Source organism: Anthonomus grandis, chromosome 10 (assembly GCF_022605725.1).
Source record: "Anthonomus grandis grandis chromosome 10, icAntGran1.3, whole genome shotgun sequence".
Lineage (NCBI taxonomy): Eukaryota > Metazoa > Arthropoda > Insecta > Coleoptera > Curculionidae > Anthonomus > Anthonomus grandis.
The window spans coordinates 28706635-28727765 of NC_065555.1; the positions used below are offsets into that span (position 1 = coordinate 28706635).

General features: G+C 38.7%; 1 long non-coding RNA gene across 23 annotated transcripts; it reads left to right on the plus strand.

Moving 5' to 3' along the window:
* Positions 1-488: 488 nt before the first annotated feature.
* Positions 489-16325, plus strand: LOC126740860 (uncharacterized). 23 transcript variants are annotated; one of them, XR_007662028.1, is made up of 10 exons: positions 489-1668; positions 2035-2246; positions 2979-3251; positions 3984-4076; positions 4809-5540; positions 7005-7161; positions 8623-8831; positions 9930-10807; positions 11170-15805; positions 15982-16325. It is a non-coding gene; the product is annotated as an uncharacterized LOC126740860 (long non-coding RNA). The 23 variants fall into 23 exon arrangements; XR_007662036.1 differs by lacking the exons at positions 7005-7161; positions 8623-8831 and adding an exon at positions 5907-6179 and having other exon boundaries at positions 10558-10807; XR_007662019.1 differs by lacking the exon at positions 8623-8831 and having other exon boundaries at positions 7005-7639; positions 10558-11012; positions 11745-15805.
* The last annotated feature ends 4806 nt before the right edge of the window (positions 16326-21131 follow it).

Sequence of the window (21131 nt, forward strand, 5' to 3'; positions counted from 1 at the left end):
GTTTTTGTTAATGTTAAATTTCTAGTTTCGTAAGTTCCTGTTCGCAGTTGTGATTGTTTAATACGAGTTTTAAGGGTTAATAAACTGTGTTGAACAATTCACCGGGAGTGTTTTATTTCACGGTGTTTGGTAACGGTTAAAAAAATATACAGTCCACTACTAGGTCTACAAGGAGAAAGTACACTTGGGTACTAAGGAGTTCTATTTGAAGAATTCAAATTTATTCAGCTGGTATACTTAGTTTGATTTCGAAAAAAATCAATTTTTGGTGAAAAAATTCGATACGGGGGGGTATACCCGAAAAATGAAAAATTCCAAACTTTGAAGGTCGATATCTCGGCTTCCATGGGAGCTATCGGGAAAATTCCGACGGTTTTGTCTTAGTTTCGTTGTTCTGAATCTAACGAGACCATCCGCAAAGTCGTAGCTTTTACGATAGCCGAGATATGGCATTTTCGATGCTCATTTTTGGCCTAACGGACGTCGAAAACGACTTTTTCACGATATTCAAAGTGCTCTCATTCCCTTAGTTCTGCTCGGATCCTGTTATAACCCGGTGTTTTCGTAATCTAGGTGACCCAAATAAGACGCTGGTATACTTAGTTTGATTTCGAAAAAAATCAATTTTTGGTGAAAAAATTCGATACGGGGGTATACCCGAAAAATGAAAAATTCCAAATTTTGAAGTTCGATATCGCGGCTTCTATGGGAGCTATCAGGAAAATTCCCACGATTTTGTCTTAGTTTCGTCGTTCTGAATCCAACGAGACCATCCGCAAAATTGTAGCTTTTACGATAGCCGAGATATGGCATTTTTGATGCCCATGTTTGGCCTCAAAAACGGACGTCGAAAACGACTTTTTCAGGATTTTCAAAGTGCTCTCATTCCCTTAGTTCTGCTCGGATCCTGTTATAACCAGGTGTTTTCGTAATCTAGGTGACCCAAATAACACGCCGGTATACTTAGTTTGATTTCGAAAAAAATCAATTTTTGGTGAAAAAATTCGATACGGGGGGGTATACCCGAAAAATGAAAAAACCCAAACTTTGAAGGTCGATATCTCGGCTTCTATGGGAGCTATCGAGCATATTCCAACGGTTTTGTCTTAGTTTCGTCATTCTGAATCCAACGAGACCATCCGCAAGGTCGTAGCTCTTACGATAGCCGAGATATGGCATTTTTGATGCCCATTTTTGGCCTCAAAAACGGACGTCGAAAACGACTTTTTCAGGATTTTCAAAGTGCTCTCATTCCCTTAGTTCTGCTCAAATCCTGTTATAACCCGGTGTTTTCGTAATCTAGGTGACCCAAATAACACGCTGGTATACTTAGTTTGATTTCAAAAAAAATCAATTTTTGGTGAAAAAATTCGATACGGGGGGTATACCCGAAAAATGAAAAAACCCAAACTTTGAAGGTCGATATCTCGGCTTCTATGGGAGCTATCGAGCATATTCCAACGGTTTTGTCTTAGTTTCGTCATTCTGAATCCAACGAGACCATCCGCAAGGTCGTAGCTCTTACGATAGCCGAGATATGGCATTTTTGATGCCCATTTTTGGCCTCAAAAACGGACGTCGAAAACGACTTTTTCAGGATTTTCAAAGTGCTCTCATTCCCTTAGTTCTGCTCGGATCCTGTTATAACCCGGTGTTTTCGTAATCTAGGTGACCCAAATAACACGCTGGTATACTTAGTTTGATTTCGAAAAAAATCAATTTTTAGTGAAAAAATTCGATACGGGGGGGTATACCCGAAAAATGAAAAAACCCAAACTTTGAAGGTCGATATCTCGGCTTCTATGGGAGCTATCGAGCATATTCCAACGGTTTTGTCTTAGTTTCGTCATTCTGAATCCAACGAGACCATCCGCAAGGTCGTAGCTCTTACGATAGCCGAGATGTGGCATTTTTGATGCCCATTTTTGGCCTCAAAAACGGACGTCGAAAACGACTTTTTCAGGATTTTCAAAGTGCTCTCATTCCCTTAGTTCTGCTCAAATCCTGTTATAACCCGGTGTTTTCGTAATCTAGGTGACCCAAATAACACGCTGGTATACTTAGTTTGATTTCGAAAAAAATCAATTTTTGGTGAAAAAATTCGATACGGGGGGGTATACCCGAAAAATAAAAAAAAAACCCAAACTTTGAAGGTCGATATCTCGGCTTCTATGGGAGCTATCGGGAAAATTCCAACGGTTTTGTCTTACTTTCGTCATTCTGAATCCAACGAGACCATCCGCAAGGTCGTAGCTCTTACGATAGCCGAGATGTGGCATTTTTGATGCCCATTTTTGGCCTCAAAAACGGACGTCGAAAACGACTTTTTCAGGATTTTCAAAGTGCTCTCATTCCCTTAGTTCTGCTCAAATCCTGTTATAACCCGGTGTTTTCGTAATCTAGGTGACCCAAATAACACGCTGGTATACTTAGTTTGATTTCGAAAAAAATCAATTTTTGGTGAAAAAATTCGATACGGGGGGGTATACCCGAAAAATGAAAAAACCCAAACTTTAAAGGTCGATATCTCGGCTTCTATGGGAGCTATCGAGCATATTCCAACGGTGTTGTCTTAGTTTCATCATTCTGAATCCAACGAGACCATCCGCAAGGTCGTAGCTCTTACGATAGCCGAGATATGGCATCTTTGATGCCCATTTTTGGCCTCAAAAACGGACGTCGAAAACGACTTTTTCAGGATTTTCAAAGTGCTCTCATTCCCTTAGTTCTGCTCGGATCCTGTTATAACCCGGTGTTTTCGTAATCTAGGTGACCCAAATAACACGCTGGTATACTTAGTTTGATTTAAAAAAAAATCAATTTTTGGTGAAAAAATTCGATACGGGGGGGTATACCCGAAAAATGAATAAACCCAAACTTTGAAGGTCGATATCTCGGCTTCTATGGGAGCTATCGAGCATATTCCAACGGTTTTGTCTTAGTTTCGTCATTCTGAATCCAACGAGACCATCCGCAAGGTCGTAGCTCTTACGATAGCCGAGATATGGCATTTTTGATGCCCATTTTTGGCCTCAAAAACGGACGTCGAAAACGACTTTTTCAGGATTTTCAAAGTGCTCTCATTCCCTTAGTTCTGCTCGGATCCTGTTATAACCCGGTGTTTTCGTAATCTAGGTGACCCAAATAACACGCTGGTATACTTAGTTTGATTTCGAAAAAAATCAATTTTTGGTGAAAAAATTCGATACGGGGGGGTATACCCGAAAAATGAAAAAACCCAAACTTTGAAGGTCGATATCTCGGCTTCTATGGGAGATATCGAGCATATTCCAACGGTTTTGTCTTACTTTCGTCATTCTGAATCCAACGAGACCATCCGCAAGGTCGTAGCTCTTACGATAGCCGAGATATGGCATTTTTGATGCCCATTTTTGGCCTCAAAAACGGACGTCGAAAACGACTTTTTCAGGATTTTCAAAGTGCTCTCATTCCCTTAGTTCTGCTCAAATCCTGTTATAACCCGGAGTTTTCGTAATTTAGGTGACCCAAATAACACGCTGGTATACTTATTTTGATTTCGAAAAAAATCAATTTTTGGTGAAAAAATTCGATACGGGGGGGTATACCCGAAAAATGAAAAAACCCAAACTTTGAAGGTCGATATCTCGGCTTCTATGGGAGATATCGAGCATATTCCAACGGTTTTGTCTTACTTTCGTCATTCTGAATCCAACGAGACCATCCGCAAGGTCGTAGCTCTTACGATAGCCGAGATATGGCATTTTTGATGCCCATTTTTGGCCTCAAAAACGGACGTCGAAAACGACTTTTTCAGGATTTTCAAAGTGCTCTCATTCCCTTAGTTCTGCTCAAATCCTGTTATAACCCGGAGTTTTCGTAATTTAGGTGACCCAAATAACACGCTGGTATACTTAGTTTGATTTCGAAAAAAATCAATTTTTGGTGAAAAAATTCGATACGGGGGGGTATACCTGAAAAATGAAAAAACCCAAATTTTGAAGGTCGATATCTCGGCTTCTATGGGAGCTATCGAGCATATTCCAACGGTTTTGTCTTAGTTTCGTCATTCTGAATCCAACGAGACCATCCGCAAGGTCGTAGCTCTTACGATAGCCGAGATATGGCATTTTTGATGCCCATTTTTGGCCTCAAAAACGGACGTCGAAAACGACTTTTTCAGGATTTTCAAAGTGCTCTCATTTCCTTAGTTCTGCTCGGATCCTGTTATAACCCGGTGTTTTCGTAATCTAGGTGACCCAAATAACACGCTGGTATACTTAGTTTGATTTAAAAAAAAATCAATTTTTGGTGAAAAAATTCGATACGGGGGGGTATACCCGAAAAATGAAAAAACCCAAACTTTGAAGGTCGATATCTCGGCTTCTATGGGAGATATCGAGCATATTCCAACGGTTTTGTCTTACTTTCGTCATTCTGAATCCAACGAGACCATCCGCAAGGTCGTAGCTCTTACGATAGCCGAGATATGGCATTTTTGATGCCCATTTTTGGCCTCAAAAACGGACGTCGAAAACGACTTTTTCAGGATTTTCAAAGTGCTCTCATTCCCTTAGTTCTGCTCAAATCCTGTTATAACCCGGTGTTTTCGTAATCTAGGTGACCCAAATAACACGCTGGTATACTTAGTTTGATTTTGAAAAAAATCAATTTTTGGTGAAAAAATTCGATACGGGGGGGTATACCCGAAAAATGAAAAAACCCAAACTTTGAAGGTCGATATCTCGGCTTCTATGGGAGCTATCGGGAAAATTCCAACGGTTTTGTCTTACTTTCGTCATTCTGAATCCAACGAGACCATCCGCAAGGTCGTAGCTCTTACGATAGCCGAGATATGGCATTTTTGATGCCCATTTTTGGCCTCAAAAACGGACGTCGAAAACGACTTTTTCAGGATTTTCAAAGTGCTCTCATTCCCTTAGTTCTGCTCGGATCCTGTTATAACCCGGTGTTTTCGTAATCTAGGTGACCCAAATAACACGCTGGTATACTTAGTTTGATTTCGAAAAAAATCAATTTTTGGTGAAAAAATTCGATACGGGGGGGTATACCCGAAAAATGAAAAAACCCAAACTTTGAAGGTCGATATCTCGGCTTCTATAGGAGCTATCGGGAAAATTCCAACGGTTTTGTCTTACTTTCGTCATTCTGAATCCAACGAGACCATCCGCAAGGTCGTAGCTCTTACGATAGCCGAGATATGGCATTTTTGATGCCCATTTTTGGCCTCAAAAACGGACGTCGAAAACGACTTTTTCAGGATTTTCAAAGTGCTCTCATTCCCTTAGTTCTGCTCGGATCCTGTTATAACCCGGTGTTTTCGTAATCTAGGTGACCCAAATAACACGCTGGTATACTTAGTTTGATTTAAAAAAAAATCAATTTTTGGTGAAAAAATTCGATACGGGGGGGTATACCCGAAAAATGAAAAAACCCAAACTTTGAAGGTCGATATCTCGGCTTCTATGGGAGATATCGAGCATATTCCAACGGTTTTGTCTTACTTTCGTCATTCTGAATCCAACGAGACCATCCGCAAGGTCGTAGCTCTTACGATAGCCGAGATATGGCATTTTTGATGCCCATTTTTGGCCTCAAAAACGGACGTCGAAAACGACTTTTTCAGGATTTTCAAAGTGCTCTCATTCCCTTAGTTCTGCTCGGATCCTGTTATAACCCGGTGTTTTCGTAATCTAGGTGACCCAAATAACACGCTGGTATACTTAGTTTGATTTAAAAAAAAATCAATTTTTGGTGAAAAAATTCGATACGGGGGGGTATACCCGAAAAATGAAAAAACCCAAACTTTGAAGGTCGATATCTCGGCTTCTATGGGAGCTATCGAGCATATTCCAACGGTTTTGTCTTAGTTTCGTCATTCTGAATCCAACGAGACCATCCGCAAGGTCGTAGCTCTTACGATAGCCGAGATATGGCATTTTTGATGCCCATTTTTGGCCTCAAAAACGGACGTCGAAAACGACTTTTTCAGGATTTTCAAAGTGCTCTCATTCCCTTAGTTCTGCTCAAATCCTGTTATAACCCGGAGTTTTCGTAATCTAGGTGACCCAAATAACACGCTGGTATACTTAGTTTGATTTCGAAAAAAATCAATTTTTGGTGAAAAAATTCGATACGGGGGGGTATACCCGAAAAATAAAAAAACCCAAACTTTGAAGGTCGATATCTCGGCTTCTATGGGAGCTATCGGGAAAATTCCAGCGGTTTTGTCTTACTTTCGTCATTCTGAATCCAACGAGACCATCCGCAAGGTCGTAGCTCTTACGATAGCCGAGATATGGCATTTTTGATGCCCATTTTTGGCCTCAAAAACGGACGTCGAAAACGACTTTTTCAGGATTTTCAAAGTGCTCTCATTCCCTTAGTTCTGCTCGGATCCTGTTATAACCCGGTGTTTTCGTAATCTAGGTGACCCAAATAACACGCTGGTATACTTAGTTTGATTTCGAAAAAAATCAATTTTTGGTGAAAAAATTCGATACGGGGGGGTATACCCGAAAAATGAAAAAACCCAAACTTTGAAGATCGATATCTCGGCTTCTATGGGAGCTATTGAGCATATTCCAACGGTTTTGTCTTAGTTTCGTCATTCTGAATCCAACGAGACCATCCGCAAGGTCGTAGCTCTTACGATAGCCGAGATATGGCATTTTTGATGCCCATTTTTGGCCTCAAAAACGGACGTCGAAAACGACTTTTTCAGGATTTTCAAAGTGCTCTCATTCCCTTAGTTCTGCTCGGATCCTGTTATAACCCGGTGTTTTCGTAATCTAGGTGACCCAAATAACACGCTGGTATACTTAGTTTGATTTAAAAAAAAATCAATTTTTGGTGAAAAAATTCGATACGGGGGGGTATACCCGAAAAATGAAAAAACCCAAACTTTGAAGGTCGATATCTCGGCTTCTATGGGAGATATCGAGCATATTCCAACGGTTTTGTCTTACTTTCGTCATTCTGAATCCAACGAGACTATCCGCAAGGTCGTAGCTCTTACGATAGCCGAGATATGGCATTTTTGATGCCCATTTTTGGCCTCAAAAACGGACGTCGAAAACGACTTTTTCAGGATTTTCAAAGTGCTCTCATTCCCTTAGTTCTGCTCAAATCCTGTTATAACCCGGAGTTTTCGTAATCTAGGTGACCCAAATAACACGCTGGTATACTTAGTTTGATTTCGAAAAAAATCAATTTTTGGTGAAAAAATTCGATCCCCCCCGTATCGAAAAATGAAAAAACCCAAACTTTGAAGGTCGATATCTCGGCTTCTATAGGAGCTATCGGGAAAATTCCAACGGTTTTGTCTTACTTTCGTCATTCTGAATCCAACGAGACCATCCGCAAGGTCGTAGCTCTTACGATAGCCGAGATATGGCATTTTTGATGCCCATTTTTGGCCTCAAAAACGGACGTCGAAAACGACTTTTTCAGGATTTTCAAAGTGCTCTCATTCCCTTAGTTCTGCTCGGATCCTGTTATAACCCGGTGTTTTCGTAATCTAGGTGACCCATATAACACGCTGGTATACTTAGTTTGATTTCGAAAAAAATCAATTTTTGGTGAAAAAATTCGATACGGGGGGGTATACCCGAAAAATAAAAAAACCCAAACTTTGAAGGTCGATATCTCGGCTTCTATGGGAGCTATCGGGAAAATTCCAGCGGTTTTGTCTTACTTTGGTCATTCTGAATCCAACGAGACCATCCGCAAGGTCGTAGCTCTTACGATAGCCGAGATATGGCATTTTTGATGCCCATTTTTGGCCTCAAAAACGGACGTCGAAAACGACTTTTTCAGGATTTTCAAAGTGCTCTCATTCCCTTAGTTCTGCTCGGATCCTGTTATAACCCGGTGTTTTCGTAATCTAGGTGACCTAAATAACACGCTGGTATACTTAGTTTGATTTAAAAAAAAATCAATTTTTGGTGAAAAAATTCGATACGGGGGGGTATACCCGAAAAATGAAAAAACCCAAACTTTGAAGGTCGATATCTCGGCTTCTATGGGAGATATCGAGCATATTCCAACGGTTTTGTCTTAGTTTCGTCATTCTGAATCCAACGAGACCATCCGCAAGGTCGTAGCTCTTACGATAGCCGAGATATGGCATTTTTGATGCCCATTTTTGGCCTCAAAAACGGACGTCGAAAACGACTTTTTCAGGATTTTCAAAGTGCTCTCATTCCCTTAGTTCTGCTCGGATCCTGTTATAACCCGGTGTTTTCGTAATCTAGGTGACCCAAATAACACGCTGGTATACTTAGTTTGATTTAAAAAAAAATCAATTTTTGGTGAAAAAATTCGATACGGGGGGGTATACCCGAAAAATGAAAAAACCCAAACTTTGAAGGTCGATATCTCGGCTTCTATGGGAGCTATCGAGCATATTCCAACGGTTTTGTCTTAGTTTCGTCATTCTGAATCCAACGAGACCATCCGCAAGGTCGTAGCTCTTACGATAGCCGAGATATGGCATTTTTGATGCCCATTTTTGGCCTCAAAAACGGACATCGAAAACGGCTTTTTCAGGATTTTTTAAAGTGCTCTCATTCCCTTAGTTCTGCTCGGATCCTGTTATAACCCGGTGTTTTCGTAATCTAGGTGACCCAAATAACACGCTGGTATACTTAGTTTGATTTCGAAAAAAATCAATTTTTGGTGAAAAAATTCGATACGGGGGGGTATACCCGAAAAATGAAAAAACCCAAACTTTGAAGGTCGATATCTCGGCTTCTATGGGAGCTATCGAGCATATTCCAACGGTTTTGTCTTAGTTTCGTCATTCTGAATCCAACGAGACCATCCGCAAGGTCGTAGCTCTTACGATAGCCGAGATATGGCATTTTTGATGCCCATTTTTGGCCTCAAAAACGGACGTCGAAAACGACTTTTTCAGGATTTTCAAAGTGCTCTCATTCCCTTAGTTCTGCTCGGATCCTGTTATAACCCGGTGTTTTCGTAATCTAGGTGACCCAAATAACACGCTGGTATACTTAGTTTGATTTAAAAAAAAATCAATTTTTGGTGAAAAAATTCGATACGGGGGGGTATACCCGAAAAATGAAAAAACCCAAACTTTGAAGGTCGATATCTCGGCTTCTATGGGGCTATCGAGCATATTCCAACGGTTTTGTCTTAGTTTCGTCATTCTGAATCCAACGAGACCATCCGCAAGGTCGTAGCTCTTACGATAGCCGAGATATGGCATTTTTGATGCCCATTTTTGGCCTCAAAAACGGACATCGAAAACGGCTTTTTCAGGATTTTTTAAAGTGCTCTCATTCCCTTAGTTCTGCTCGGATCCTGTTATAACCCGGTGTTTTCGTAATCTAGGTGACCCAAATAACACGCTGGTATACTTAGTTTGATTTCGAAAAAAATCAATTTTTGGTGAAAAAATTCGATACGGGGGGGTATACCCGAAAAATGAAAAAACCCAAACTTTGAAGGTCGATATCTCGGCTTCTATAGGAGCTATCGGGAAAATTCCAACGGTTTTGTCTTACTTTCGTCATTCTGAATCCAACGAGACCATCCGCAAGGTCGTAGCTCTTACGATAGCCGAGATATGGCATTTTTGATGCCCATTTTTGGCCTCAAAAACGGACGTCGAAAACGACTTTTTCAGGATTTTCAAAGTGCTCTCATTCCCTTAGTTCTGCTCGGATCCTGTTATAACCCGGTGTTTTCGTAATCTAGGTGACCTAAATAACACGCTGGTATACTTAGTTTGATTTAAAAAAAAATCAATTTTTGGTGAAAAAATTCGATACGGGGGGGTATACCCGAAAAATGAAAAAACCCAAACTTTGAAGGTCGATATCTCGGCTTCTATGGGAGATATCGAGCATATTCCAACGGTTTTGTCTTACTTTCGTCATTCTGAATCCAACGAGACTATCCGCAAGGTCGTAGCTCTTACGATAGCCGAGATATGGCATTTTTGATGCCCATTTTTGGCCTCAAAAACGGACGTCGAAAACGACTTTTTCAGGATTTTCAAAGTGCTCTCATTCCCTTAGTTCTGCTCAAATCCTGTTATAACCCGGAGTTTTCGTAATCTAGGTGACCCAAATAACACGCTGGTATACTTAGTTTGATTTCGAAAAAAATCAATTTTTGGTGAAAAAATTCGATACGGGGGGGTATACCCGAAAAATGAAAAAACCCAAACTTTGAAGGTCGATATCTCGGCTTCTATGGGAGCTATCGAGCATATTCCAACGGTTTTGTCTTAGTTTCGTCATTCTGAATCCAACGAGACCATCCGCAAGGTCGTAGCTCTTACGATAGCCGAGATATGGCATTTTTGATGCCCATTTTTGGCCTCAAAAACGGACGTCGAAAACGACTTTTTCAGGATTTTCAAAGTGCTCTCATTCCCTTAGTTCTGCTCAAATCCTGTTATAACCCGGAGTTTTCGTAATCCAGGTGACCCATATAACACGCTGGTATACTTAGTTTGATTTCGAAAAAAATCAATTTTTGGTGAAAAAATTCGATACGGGGGGGTATACCCGAAAAATTGATTTGAAGGTCGATATCTCGGCTTCTATGGGAGCTATCGGGAAAATTCCAACGGTTTTGTCTTACTTTCGTCATTCTGAATCCAACGAGACCATCCGCAAGGTCGTAGCTCTTACGATAGCCGAGATATGGCATTTTTGATGCCCATTTTTGGCCTCAAAAACGGACGTCGAAAACGACTTTTTCAGGATTTTCAAAGTGCTCTCATTCCCTTAGTTCTGCTCGGATCCTGTTATAACCCGGTGTTTTCGTAATCTAGGTGACCCATATAACACGCTGGTATACTTAGTTTGATTTCGAAAAAAATCAATTTTTGGTGAAAAAATTCGATCCCCCCCGTATCGAAAAATGAAAAAACCCAAACTTTGAAGGTCGATATCTCGGCTTCTATAGGAGCTATCGGGAAAATTCCAACGGTTTTGTCTTACTTTCGTCATTCTGAATCCAACGAGACCATCCGCAAGGTCGTAGCTCTTACGATAACCGAGATATGGCATTTTTGATGCCCATTTTTGGCCTCAAAAACGGACGTCGAAAACGACTTTTTCAGGATTTTCAAAGTGCTCTCATTCCCTTAGTTCTGCTCGGATCCTGTTATAACCCGGTGTTTTCGTAATCTAGGTGACCTAAATAACACGCTGGTATACTTAGTTTGATTTAAAAAAAAATCAATTTTTGGTGAAAAAATTCGATACGGGGGGGTATACCCGAAAAATGAAAAAACCCAAACTTTGAAGGTCGATATCTCGGCTTCTATGGGAGATATCGAGCATATTCCAACGGTTTTGTCTTACTTTCGTCATTCTGAATCCAACGAGACTATCCGCAAGGTCGTAGCTCTTACGATAGCCGAGATATGGCATTTTTGATGCCCATTTTTGGCCTCAAAAACGGACGTCGAAAACGACTTTTTCAGGATTTTCAAAGTGCTCTCATTCCCTTAGTTCTGCTCAAATCCTGTTATAACCCGGAGTTTTCGTAATCTAGGTGACCCAAATAACACGCTGGTATACTTAGTTTGATTTCGAAAAAAATCAATTTTTGGTGAAAAAATTCGATACGGGGGGGTATACCCGAAAAATGAAAAAACCCAAACTTTGAAGGTCGATATCTCGGCTTCTATGGGAGCTATCGAGCATATTCCAACGGTTTTGTCTTAGTTTCGTCATTCTGAATCCAACGAGACCATCCGCAAGGTCGTAGCTCTTACGATAGCCGAGATATGGCATTTTTGATGCCCATTTTTGGCCTCAAAAACGGACGTCGAAAACGACTTTTTCAGGATTTTCAAAGTGCTCTCATTCCCTTAGTTCTGCTCAAATCCTGTTATAACCCGGAGTTTTCGTAATCCAGGTGACCCATATAACACGCTGGTATACTTAGTTTGATTTCGAAAAAAATCAATTTTTGGTGAAAAAATTCGATACGGGGGGGTATACCCGAAAAATAAAAAAACCCAAACTTTGAAGGTCGATATCTCGGCTTCTATGGGAGCTATCGGGAAAATTCCAACGGTTTTGTCTTACTTTCGTCATTCTGAATCCAACGAGACCATCCGCAAGGTCGTAGCTCTTACGATAGCCGAGATATGGCATTTTTGATGCCCATTTTTGGCCTCAAAAACGGACGTCGAAAACGACTTTTTCAGGATTTTCAAAGTGCTCTCATTCCCTTAGTTCTGCTCGGATCCTGTTATAACCCGGTGTTTTCGTAATCTAGGTGACCCATATAACACGCTGGTATACTTAGTTTGATTTCGAAAAAAATCAATTTTTGGTGAAAAAATTCGATCCCCCCCGTATCGAAAAATGAAAAAACCCAAACTTTGAAGGTCGATATCTCGGCTTCTATGGGAGCTATCGGGAAAATTCCAACGGTTTTGTCTTACTTTCGTCATTCTGAATCCAACGAGACCATCCGCAAGGTCGTAGCTCTTACGATAGCCGAGATATGGCATTTTTGATGCCCATTTTTGGCCTCAAAAACGGACGTCGAAAACGACTTTTTCAGGATTTTCAAAGTGCTCTCATTCCCTTAGTTCTGCTCGGATCCTGTTATAACCCGGTGTTTTCGTAATCTAGGTGACCCAAATAACACGCTGGTATACTTAGTTTGATTTCGAAAAAAATCAATTTTTGGTGAAAAAATTCGATACGGGGGGGTATACCCGAAAAATGAAAAAACCCAAACTTTGAAGGTCGATATCTCGGCTTCTATGGGAGCTATCGAGCATATTCCAACGGTTTTGTCTTAGTTTCGTCATTCTGAATCCAACGAGACCATCCGCAAGGTCGTAGCTCTTACGATAGCCGAGATATGGCATTTTTGATGCCCATTTTTGGCCTCAAAAACGGACGTCGAATACGACTTTTTCAGGATTTTCAAAGTGCTCTCATTCCCTTAGTTCTGCTCGGATCCTGTTATAACCCGGTGTTTTTGTAATCTAGGTGACCCAAATAACACGCCGGTATACTTAGTTTGATTTCGAAAAAAATCAATTTTTGGTGAAAAAATTCGATACGGGGGGGTATACCCGAAAAATGAAAAATTCGAAACTTTGAAGATCAATATCGCGGCTTCTATGGGAGCTATCGGGAAAATTCCGACGGTTTTGTCTTAGTTTCGTCGTTCTGAATCCCACGAGACCATCCGCAAAGTCGTAGCTTTTACGATAGCCGAGATATGGCATTTTTGATGCCAATTTTTGGCCTCAAAAACGGATGTCGAAAACGACTTTTTCACGATTTTCAAAGTGCTCTCAATTCCTTAGTTCTGCTCGGATCCTGTTATAACCCGGTGTTTTCGTAATCTAGGTGACCCAAATAAGACGCTGGTATACTTAGTTTGATTTCGAAAAAAATCAATTTTTGGTGAAAAAATTCGATACGGGGGGGTATACCCGAAAAATGAAAAATTCCAAACTTTGAAGGTCGTTATCTCGGCTTCTATGGGAGCTATCGGGAAAATTCCGACGGTTTTGTCTTAGTTTCGTCGTTCTGAAACATATGAAAAAATAATAAACAAGAGACTTTGGAGCGAGATAATTAACAAAAAAAATGGCATGCACCCAAACCAATACGGTTTCATTAAAGGGAATTCAACCACGCACGCAATGAGAAGAGTTATAGAACTAGCTACGAAAAGACCCGGCAGACACAACGTGCTCATCTTAATAGACGTCAAGAATGCTTTCAATTGTGCCTCGTGGAAACTCATTATAAAAGAACTGCATAACTGGGAAATAAGTCCATACCTAATAAATATATTAATCAGCTATCTTAATAACAGACGGATAACCCTGTCTAGAGAGGATGAAAGGGAGGTATTCGTAGGGGTACCACAGGGATCGGTTCTGGGTCCGACTCTATGGAACGTGCTGTATGACAGTGTCATGGAGCTACCGGTCCCCGAGGGAACTGAGCTGGTATGCTACGCAGATGACCTTGCGGTGATCTGCACACAAGAAAACGAATACGACCTGATGAAGGCAGCGGATATTACGCTAGATCTTATTGAAAGTTGGATGTACAGGCACGACCTTACGGTGGCAACAGAAAAGACCGAGGCAATTCTATTAAGCTGCAAAAAAAAAGTTAGCCACATCAAGTTCTATTTTGGGGGCACATAAATCACTCCCAAAAAAGAAGTGAAATACCTAGGTTTCCACATAGATCGTCCCCTTTTCATGAATCGGCACATAAAAAACGTCTGCCTAAAGGCTCATCGCACAACAAAAGCTCTGCAAGCAATCCTACCAAATATTGGAGGTCCCTCCTCCTCAAAAAGGAAGGCGATGGCTTATGCCTGCGAAAATACTATAATGTATGGGGCGCCAGCGTGGAGCTCTGCAATGGCTGTAACGAACAATAAAAAAAACTACAAAGCTCACAAAGGATAATGGTTCTGATGGTATAGTCTGCGTACAGAACGGTCTCAACGGAAGCCCTGTTGGTCATATCAGGACTGATACCGTTGCACATACTGGCAGAAGAAAGAACCCTTCTATTTCTAAATAATGCAATCACAAATACTTCAAGGAAAGAAGAAAGGGAGAGATCAATGGAAAGATGGCAGGAAAAATGGCAAGCATCTGAGCGGGGACGCTGGACCTACAAACTAATTCCGGATTTGAAAACATGGGTAAAAAGAAGAGATGGGCAGCTAAGTCACTACCTGACACAAATGATTACTGGACATGGAAGTTTCGGGAGCTATCTTCATGAAATAAAAAAAAAAGAATACCCATCATGCAACTACTGTGAGCACCCAAATGACACAGCAGAACACACAATGTTTTGGTGCCCTAGATGGGAGAATAATAGAAATGCCCTGAACGCATTTGTGGGGGTAAATGTAACTGCTAATAATTTCTTACAAATTGCCACCAAGAACAAAAAGAACTACTATGCAATAGATAAAATGGCGACGGATATCCTATCCCAGAAATACAGGGAGGAACAACGATAATAAATTAAAGGAAAAAGAAAAAAAATAGAGGGACATATCCGGCATCTACCTGAGGAAATGCGTTCTGCGGGTCCGGGAAGCTGTGGCAGGAAAAAGAGGAAAGGAATGGGTTGGGTTGGGTTGGGTTGGGTTGGCAGAGGCACAGGCTGGAGCTTCAACTGGGCGAAACTCCCACGCCCGAGAATATAATTGCGCTAATGACGAGCGACGAAGGCAAATGGCGACACATACACAACTACATAAAGGAGATTATGAAGCAAAAAGAAGAAGAAGAAAGGATATATGCACAAGAAGCCAGAAACCAAGATAGTGAATAGAATCACGACACGGCATTGGTGGTGATGCATGCGTTCCATTGTGATCCCGCCCCCGATGCTAGCAGCAGTCAACAGTCGGTTTTTAGTGGGTAGGACCAGTTTGGAGGAGTCTCACACTCACTGCAGTAGTGCAACTGCAGTGGTGAGTGCGTAAATGCATTTTCCGACTATAAACAAAAAAAAAAAGGGTTGGGTTTGGTTTCTAGAGGATCTCCAACTACAATCTCCGTTTTAACAAATACATCTTTCCCCCATTTTTTGAGAGATAGTTCCTTAAAATTCTCATAGGATCTAACTTTCTCGATTTCCTTTTTGTTAATTTCTTCTACCATTCCAATCTCGACGCGACGCCATACACATAAGAGACATGGATATAAGCACCACGGAAGAAGAAGTAATTATGGCAATAAAGGATATATTGGGTGAAGAGCATGCGAATAACTCCAGGGTGGGCCGACTCCGACCTACTGCAGGTGATATATTTGATATATGATGATATATTTATTGTAAACTGATATTTATTAATATAAATATAAAGCACCTAGGTTCTTTTTACATGTTGAAAAATTAAAATTTGGCAACGAAAAAACTACTGTTAGACAAAACGCAAAATTTATAGGATCTTTATTCATTCATTCTATTTTTACAGAGCCAGGATATGGGCAATGAAAGCCAATCGTGAGGACCTATTGGAAAAACTTTCGGACTTATATAAAAGCTATCGGTTATGCGAAAATCATTTTGGAGAAAATATGTTTACAAGTCACCTTCATACTGGATTGATAGCTACTGCAACGCCAACTCTATTTCCGTTTATTGAAGGCAGTTCTAAAACTGCAGTACATGATCATTCCTATAGTGCACCTCCCTTTTTTAAATTTTAAATATTTCTATATTAGTTAAGGTTATTGTTTTCTTAAAAAAGATAGAGACATCTGTAAAGATCTTTAGGCATGATTTAAAATAGGCAATAAAATGTGTTAAAACTCTAAACCACGTAATTTTATTATATGCCTAACCTTATTCACACCTTTTTTTTATTAAACTCATTTGCGGTATTGATTTAATCGAACATCGATATTACTTCTATTATTAGGATAATTAATCATTCGGAAATAAAAGCAATCAAATATCTCGTTTATCCAGGTAAAACATTTATTTTCTACCTATTGGATAGCTAATTTCATTGTAATATCTGTATTAGATAGTCTAGTATTAAAATAAAGCTCAAAAATTATCTACTACGGTACTGTCGGGTCGAAACGAAACATTTTGCTCAATAACAAAAAACCTTTTAATCAGGCCCTGACTCTTAACCCAAGCGAGAGAAAGACAATACCATTCCATCTCGCTTGCTTGCCGACCGCCAGATCAAAGAGACCGCTCGAAGTTGTGGAGCTGTTCCGTAGTTAAGCTGTGGCACCGGGGTGCTGAAATCAATGAGGATGTGTAGTAACCGTTCCACTAGTGATGTCAAAAACTGAAGTATTCGTTACAAAGTATTCGTTACTTAAGATGTACTTATAGTAACGAATACAAAAGCTAATTTTTATTCGTTATTTCGTTACTTTCGTTTCTGACTGATTTTTTCTACTTTAACCACAAGCAACGAATCACGAAAAGCCAAATTTATGCGAACCGAACAGCGAGATGCGAGAGAGTCTAAAAAATTTTATGAACTACGACCGACTATGACGGGATAACGGGGGGTCTATGTAACGGGTTGCGTTGCGCGTTGCGGGTTGCCACTCGGGGTCCAATCCAAAGAGATTATAATTATAATGCCATGCAGATTGCCGGTGCCGGTGATGTCAAAGGTTCTTTTTTTGCTGTTGGCTGGGATTCACCTACTTCGTATATGGGCTATGATTAGCCGGAGGCTATAGTATCTGGGATTCCCCGTTCTCCGTTCTAAAGAGAAATAATATCATGTTGTTTATTTTGCTGTGAAACGTAATAGCGTATTTTTTGAAATGGAAGAAAAAGGGAAAATACAAAAACGTAGTGCTATTTGGTTGCATTACACAGTCATTTCCGAAGGAAAAGCTAAATGCAATTTGTGCAAGACAGTATATTCTTTTAAAGGCGGCAACACGTCCAATCTAAAAAAACACTTGCAGACAAAACACTTTAAAGTGTTAAATGAGAGGAGTGACGAGAATGATGACATTGATGAGCCGCCAGCAAAAAAAACAAGTAAGTTAGAGTTTGAAAATGGTATTTTGTAACTTTTTGTATATGACACAATCTATACATAATTTTGAAAACAGTTGATTGTTGATTTTTTGGAAATAAATATTTAAATATGCAGGGCAGGGTGGCTGGAAAAGTTTAATACACACAAACATTTAGGCTTTTTAGTAAGATATTACAAAGTTTATAGGCTAAAACACTTATAAAAACTGGGTGTTTCATTTAAAAAACATATTTTTTAACCCAAAGCTTCTGATTTTTTTTTGTTCTCTTATATATTTTAAGAAACAAACGGCCATTTTTATACTTTTCTAAAGTCGTGAAATGTTGAACATTTTAATTTGTAGTTCGCATAGATTATAATTTATTGTTTTTAAAAATTAGATCATTCGAGTTTATCAGTTCAGCCGCTGACGCCATCAAATATTGAATCCTCTAATTCAACTGAAGGCCATACTCAACCTGACCCAGAAATCCCGTCCACGTCTAATGCAATCAACCAAGAGTCGTCATCGTCAATTAAAAAATCAAATGATAAGAAAAAAACACCTCACAGGCAAGTTTAACAAAATTTGTTTCACGACCTATCTCACTACCGCGTACAAAATTAATCAACGACTTAATTTTAAACATGATAACTGAGGATTTGCAACCTTTCTCTATAGTTCAGGATAAGGGTTTTAGAAAATTACTAAAAGCAATAGAGCCATCGTATAATTTACCAAGTAGGGCAACATTTACAAAATCTCTTTTGGTTGCAAAGTATGATGAAAAAGTTATCATTTTAAAAAATCTTTTGAAAACGACAGATTATGTTACCCTTACTACAGATGGGTGGACATCACTTAATGTAGAGGGTTTTTTAGGAGTAACAGCGCATTTTATAACTGATAACTGGGAATTACATTCTTGCATTTTAACATGTTTTAGCTATAATGAAAGGCACACTTCTGAAAATGTGTGCATTGAATTAAAACGTGTAGCAGCTGAATGGGGAATATTAGATAAGGTATATGCAGTCACCACTGATAACGCAGCTAATGTGGTTGGTGCTGTTAAACTAGGTGGCTGGGCTCATATTCCCTGTTTTGCACACACAATAAATTTAATAGTAAAAGAAGGTATAAATAGTTGCCTTCAAAATATCAAAAAAAAAATCAAAACAGCGGTTCAATATTTTCATAGCAGTTCTCAGGCAAACCAAAAACTATTATCTACACAAAAGCAAATGAACAATGATCCAAAATTTATCCCTTTAAAATTAATAAACGATGTTGTAACTAGATGGAATTCTACATACTACATGTTTGAACGTTTCCTACAATTAGGTGAACCGTTAAGAGCGACTGTCGGAGTGTTACAGAATCCGATAGAATTACCAAATGCGGAAGAATGGACCTTGTTAGATGAAGTATGTAAGATTTTAAAACCGTTTGAGCAAGTTAGTGTTGAAATGTGTGCGGATAAATCAGTTACACTCTCAAAGGTCATTTTAATTGTAGGAGGTTTAAAAAAAGCATTGCACAAATTAAATTCTAACACAATTATTACAGATACAGGAAAACAATTAATCAATCAGTTATCAACTTCCATTGAATTTAGATTTAGAAATATAGAAACTAATATTACTTTGGCGAAATCTACATTTCTTGATCCTAGATTTAAAGCAAAAGCTTTTAATTTTGATATAGCTCTACAAAAAGTAAAAGAAAAGATTCAAGAAGATGTTGTAAGACAAATTAATAAAATACAGGCTGAAACTGTTCCTACTGTAATTAATGAATCTGAAGAAACCGCAATAGAAACTCAACCAAACACTCTAAGTGCAGATTTAATTTGGGAGGACTTTGATGAAACTATCAGGTCTACTGAAAGTAGTATAAGTCCTACAGCTGCAGCTATCACAGAAATTAGAACTTTTTTATCAGAACCGAATATCGGTAGAAAAGAAAATCCCTTACATTGGTGGCGAACTCGTCATTTAACATATCCCCAGTTACCAGTTTTGGCTCAAAAACATCTTTCTGTTGTTGGAACTTCAGTTCCCTGTGAAAGACTCTTCTCAAAAGCAGGACAAATTCTTTCTGAACGGCGCAACCGATTAAAATCAAAAAACGTAGAGAAACTTATATTTTTGCACTGTAATAATGACATATTATAATGATAATGAATCGTATTTGTTATAATATTAAATTATTAGGTTAAATTTTGTTTTAAAAAAAATGTTATTTGGAAAGAGTAGCACCCTAAGTTTCAATTTGTTATACATATATTTAATGTATGATATTAAATTTATTTTTAATTTTAAGTGAGCTTACCAACACATTCATTTTGTTTTGTTTTTTGTTTAGATTTGTAGTAATTTGCCTAAATTAATATAAGTTTGTCTTATGTATGCGTTCACTTATTTATTTTTTTAAATATACCTACTTATAAGGATCTAATAGGACCTACTTTATAGGAAAAAATATAAACTAAATGTTTATCATTTTTTGTACGGTCTAAATACATAATTTTGCGATTATAAAACAGCTTAATCGTAATCGTTATACTATAAAGAAAATATACCTAAACAATCATAATATAACACTGCATATTCGGAAAAATTAGGGGATTTAAAAGTACAAAAAAAAATTCTATAACTGATTGATTGTTCAATATCATGAACATACGTCGTACATAAGTTTGTATCTAAAACAGCAATAAATTTAAACGAATTTTAATCAATATACTCATAATATCATAAATAACGAAAGTAACGAAATCACTAATACAAAGTAACGAATACTTGTATCGAAAGTAACGAATCGTTACAAGTACCTAAAAGTAACGAAAGTTTACATCACTACGTTTCACTACAGATGCTCCCAGGTTTCGGCACCGCGCTTTTCGCGATGTTATTTGCTGCTATTTTAAAAATGTCAATATGTTTGTGATGATTTAAACAGCAAGAAAATAAAATAGGCATAAAATTTGGGACTTGATATATATATACTTGATATATGGAAGATTGATATATTATATTAAGGATTTTTTAATTAATTTTGTACATATTATTATATGATATATTTTTTGAAACTTGGCATGAGTCAATAAGTCTATAAATACTATCATTTGCTATAAAATTGACAGTTGTAATCAAAATGGCGGCTGGGCGCCATCTTGAAAAATAAATTTAAATGGGAAGGGGAGTCACATTGAAGGGGTGGGGGGAGGACATTAAAGACCCGCACTGTACAGGGTGGCCCAAATTCGAGCATCATCATTGGGTTCTCGCAAACCGTAAGAGAGGGTTAAATTATGGCAAAGTTGCGCAATTTAATGCTTATTAAAATTCAGTTTAAAAAATTTGAAAAATCCAGATACGTTCGGAAATATCCGGAAAAAAAACAACATTTGTAAAAATCTTACCACTTAACCACCCTGTATTTAAATAAAAAAAAATTAACTTTTTGAGATAAAATAATTGCCCTGTATGATGTGCAATTAAAAGAAAAGCAATACATATATGATTTAAACAAAATCTTATTCGTTAATTAATCACATTTTAATTATAAAATACGTGATAATTTTCACGGTACATCATACAATATACAGGGCGATTAT